Source organism: Microcebus murinus, chromosome X, assembly GCF_040939455.1.
Source record: "Microcebus murinus isolate Inina chromosome X, M.murinus_Inina_mat1.0, whole genome shotgun sequence".
Taxonomy (NCBI): Eukaryota; Metazoa; Chordata; class Mammalia; order Primates; family Cheirogaleidae; genus Microcebus; species Microcebus murinus.
Genome location: NC_134136.1, coordinates 19,001,926 through 19,007,253, shown reverse-complemented (window position 1 = coordinate 19,007,253; position 5,328 = coordinate 19,001,926). Strand labels below are relative to the sequence as shown.

The 5,328-nt window shown below is 35.6% G+C and overlaps 1 pseudogene; it reads left to right on the top strand.

The window, feature by feature from the left end:
• The first annotated feature begins 232 nt into the window (after window positions 1-232).
• Window positions 233-4,919, top strand: LOC105885342 (low-density lipoprotein receptor-related protein 11 pseudogene; annotated as a pseudogene).
• The last annotated feature ends 409 nt before the right edge of the window (window positions 4,920-5,328 follow it).

Genomic DNA, 5,328 nt, shown 5'->3' with positions numbered 1-5,328 from the left:
ACATTTTGACTGTATTCCCACAGGGAATGGCCAACATTGCAAATTTCAATCTCCAGAGGCTGTAGACAATAAATTCACATCAAGTTTAATGTCAGTATGCAAATGGTCCAAAAGGAGAGTCTCAGGGAAAATGAAGGATGTGGTGGTAACAAAAGATTAAAGAATAGGCCAGAAGGACTCTAGGCTTCTCCGAGTTGTCTTGTTTCTTCATTTTCAGGGGAACAAAAACGTCATGTATTTACAGAAAAATCTGTCAGAAATGGTACAGGAAAAATATTCCAGGTATGGAAAAGAGATATCAATGTCCATTGGGAGAGACTGGGACACACAAACCAAGATAGAAACTCAGTCAATTAAACTGGATGTACCCAACAGAGGTTAGGGAGAAGGTCATGCACAGAAAGATGCACAGGTTATTACTTCAGATGCTCCAAAATTTAGGCCATGATTATCACTGAAGACTCTTGCATACTCATGAGGAAAGAACATTTAATACATTACCAACTTTTGTTCTCCTTAACTCAGAAATTTAGCAGAGATAAACATACAGAAGGTAAATATTTTTTATCCTGTGGCAGTGTATGGCTAGAGAATAAATGAAGTCATTTGGTTTTTATTCAAATTTCAAAACTGAAATATAGCTGCTAATTATAAATATTGCATGAAACCCCAACAGGCTCCAGTATAATAATACAGTACTATGGAATACAGTTTAAAAAAATTCCGCTTTAATATAGTCAAAAAATAATTACTATAGCTTCTAGATGTGTCTTGTTTACAACCTAATATCCACTCAGGGAATAGTTCAAGTACATGAGGATTGTTGGTCATTATGTACTGAAATCAATTTCTAAGTTCATGTACACCAGTAAAATTTAAAGCAGACTTGCCATCACTCATTATTTGTCAAGTTATATACCACTCACTTTACTATTGTAGGAGATTATATATTAAAAAGAGGTAAATATTTGTGTAAGGTATATAAGAAAATCTAAGTGTATACTTTCTTGAGTGTATGTAAATATGAGTGGATACCTATGAATATCTAATTATTTATAAATGTATGCTTTATTAGCCTATAATGGGATTTTAAAAATATTTGCTTTTGAAGTGAAGCCACAAACATTGATTTCACTTACTCCAAAAGGACCTTTTTTTGGTCATAACTCAATTAACTTGGCATGACTAACAGGAAAATGCTCAGGCCTTGAAAAAAAGAAAACATCAATTGAGGAACATTTGGGGGTAAAAAGCATAGCTTGATCAACAGTCAAAATGCTTTCACAACCTAAGATCATACCTGAAAAACACTGAACATACCTGAAGAGACTCTTTCAAAGAAGACACACTTTTTAAAATTGTTTTATTTTTATTTCTTATTTCAGAATATTATAAGGGTACAAATGCTTTGATTACATGGATTGCTTTTGTACTGCTAGAGTCAAAGTTATAACTGTGCCCATCATTGAGATAGTATACACTGTACCCATTAGGTGTGATTTCACCCATCCACTCCTCCCTTCTCCCTCCTGAATGATTTCTGTTGAGTTTTACTTCTATGTGTGCACAAGTGCTGATCAGTTCATCCCAATTTAATAGTAAGTACATGCAGTATTTGTTTTTCCATTCTTGCAATATTTCACTTAGGAGGATGGTCTCCAGCTCCATCCAGATTGTTGCAAAAGATATTTATTCATTTTTTTTCTTATGGCTGAATAGTACTTCATGGTGTATATATACCACATCTTATAAATCTCTCATGAATCGATGGGCATTTGGCTTGATTCCACATCTTTGCAATCGTGAATTATGCTGCAATAAACGTTCTACTGTTACCCAAAACTCAGCTTCATGGCCTCAGTCCATGAGGCCAAATCAGAAGAATGAGGACAAGTGGTTTGAGTAGGAAGAAAAAAGAGTTTACTTTGTTGACAAAGGAGGAAATATGGTATACCTCCTTGTCTCAAAATCCCAGATTTCCTGAACATATGCAAAATGCAGAGCTGTCAAAGGGAGGGTTCTTGGCTTCAAGCAATTGCTGTGATTAACTATTCTAATTGTCCCATCTCTGCCAAAAACAAAGCCTGTGAACTATGCCAGCCACCCACCCAGGGGGCTGGTGCCACCTGGGAGTTTTAACAAAACACTTAACCTGCCTCAGGGATGTAGGCCAGGCTACAGTTCCCAAAAGAGTGGAGGATTTATTCCAGGCCATTCCCTCTCTAACACTAGTGCAAACGTTTTTTGGATAAAAATGACTTTTTTTTTCCTTTGGGTAAATACCCAGTAGTTGGATTGCTGGATCAAATTGTAGGTCTATTTTTAGTTCTGTGAGTTTAGTTTTCATACTATTTTCCATACAGTTTGCACTAGTTTGTAGTCTCACACATTTAAAGTGATGTTACATGATTTTCAGAAAGCATTTATCAGAGTCACACATAAAAGGTTAATGTCAAGGGTATGGAATCATGAAATGGCAGAGAAATTAACTATTAAATTGAAAAGTGGCTAAAGGGCAGAAAACAAAGGAAAGCAATAAGTGGTAACTTTGAGCTGAAAATTGCTTTTCATTTGATATTTGAATGAAAAAAAGATTGATCTCAGGAAGATTTTATGTCTGAGATTTTCTAAAATATTTTTCATAAGCACAAAATGCATTAAATTAAATTGAAAGTATTGGGAAACATTCACTTTTAAAGCATTCCATTTATGAAGTATCTTTGACATGTTCTATAATCTTAGATTTGAATCTTTAAAAGAATATTTTATTCTCTATTAATGTGGCTTCAGTGATATAATATGTAAGAAAATTCATTGGTTATGTTTGAATATACACAGATTATAGTAAAATTATCCCTAGTCACTTTCCAGAAGCCAGAGCCTTGCCCTTATTCTTCACCTAACTATTGTCCTCATATTATTATTAATGCTTGCATTTGTATAATGGTGAATTATGTGCAATTTATGGACTGCATTTATGTCCAATTTGATCCTTCATCAATAAATAAGACGTTGGACTAGATGGACTTTATGGTATCTTCTGAGTCTTAAAAGTTATCAATTTTACTTCTAATTATATCAGCGGTACCATACACTCCTTGAGGAAACTAAACAAAATGATTTTTCTAAGTATCAACAGATATAAATTTTGATATCTGATGAAATTTCATAAATCTTGGATTGTACCAAAATTTTATCAACAAATTTATTTCCCATGTAATAATAATCTGATAAATATAAAAATAATTCAATTGCAGCTTTAGTTCCCTCACCAAAATCACCAGAACCTAGTGTTTTCCTTATGACAAAAGTCTGCTAGATTCCAATTGTGATTCTGCAGAGATCAGGATTTATGCTGTTTAAGAATGAATCAATAGGCTTATAATTTTACCTACACTTCATGTACAATAATTCTCTTGAAAAAATATATGCACACAAAGATTTATAGAGCAACAGAAAGAAAATAAAGATTATTCTTTAGAAAAAAGATAAAGGGTGATTTTGGTGAATGTTTAATATTTATAAATATAAAATTAATAAGTAAGTTTCTAAACCTATAAGGGACCTTATAATAACCAGAAATTGATTATCCTGTATGTTATATTCTAGACAGTGGTTCTCAGTCTTTAGCATTTATCAGAATCACCTGAAACCTATACTGAGAATTTCTGATTTTGTAAAGTTGGGATGGGGTTCAAGAATTTGCATTTCTGACATTTTCCTTGGTGATGCTGATGCTACTGGTCTAGGGAAAACACTTGAACAAACACTCATCTAGGACACCAATTTCCAAATTTAAGGACTAAAACTTTATATCAGAATCATTCAGTAGCTTGGAAAAGGAGATTTCTAGCCCTCATAGGTAGGAGAAAATGCTTCACTAGTCTGCAGTGGATAGTAGAATTCTGTATTCCCCAAACCATTCCTTTCTTGATTCTGAAAATAAGTTTTAATAAGTTAGGTTTGAGTGCTTTCCTTTTTATTTATTTCTGTCACCTGGTCTTTAGATTTCTTATAGGTGGCACATAAAAATCAATGTTTCTTCCCCCATCTTTTTATTCATCAATAGGGAGCAAAAAATACATTGAAAATCAGGCAGAATAGAAACTTGATCTATCTAAAATTTGTAGGGAGAATGTATTTTAAAAATAGCTTCTGGAATCCCATGAAAGCAAAAGATGCTGTGGGTGAGTTTCCAGATAAATTGAAAAACAAATAAAAGGCTTCATATTATTGATCAGATTATTATTGATCACCTTCCAGCTGACCGTGACCGACACTGCCGGGCAGAGAAGCTCTGACATGTCTGTGAGGGTGCTTACCACAGATTATTCCACGGGAGGATGTTTGCAGGTTTGCTCCCGCTACCACTTCTTCTATGACAATGGCTGCTGCATTGACATCACTCTGGCTTGCAATGGAGTGCCGCAGTGTCCCGATGGGTCTGATGAAGACTTCTGCCAAAATCTGGGCCTTGACCGAAAGACTGTGACTCACACGGCAACGAGTCCTGCCCAGCCAGAGCCACAGGGCTGAGTGAAGAGCAGAGGAAGAAGAGTCCCAGAAAGCCACTGCCCGAAACCAGCCACCTGCATTATAGAACACAGTGAAGAGGAATCATTCTGCCTTTTGAGGACCAGCAACTCAAGTAATTCCTGTGATGCCAGATAGTAGTTCCTCAGGGAAGAAGAGAAAAGAGGAAAATTTTATCTTTGAGTGAAAGGGCGATCGAGGAGGTAAGGAACACCCAGCCTCAGAAGAAGATGCAGTTGCTCCCCCTGGCATTGGGTTTGGCTATCACTGCTTTGCTGCTTCTCATGGTTGCTTGCAGACTACGACTGGCGAAACAGAAACTTAAAAAAGCTCATCCCATTACATCTGAGGAATCGGGCTACCTCATAAATGGGATGTATCTATAATAAATGTAATTTAAATAGCTTTGGAGCAAGGATGTGTTTCACTTATAATTTATACATATATTATGTTCTGGGTATTTACAACTTCTTTTGTTTTTAAATGGGCTAGAAGATTCTGCAAATCCCAAATATTGTCTTCATATTTATTTTATTTATTTATTTATTATTATTATTATTTTGAGACAGATTCTCACTCTGTTGCCCAGGCTAGAGTGCCATGGCGTCAGCCTAGCTCACAGCAACCTCAAACTCCTGGGTTCAAGCGATCCTTCTGTCTCAGCCTCCTGAGTAGCTGGGACTACAGGCGTGCACCACCATGCCCAGCTAATTTTTTTCTCTCTATATATATTTTTTTAGTTGGCCAATTCATTTCTTTTCTATTTTTAGTAGAGACAGGGTCTCGCTCTTGCTC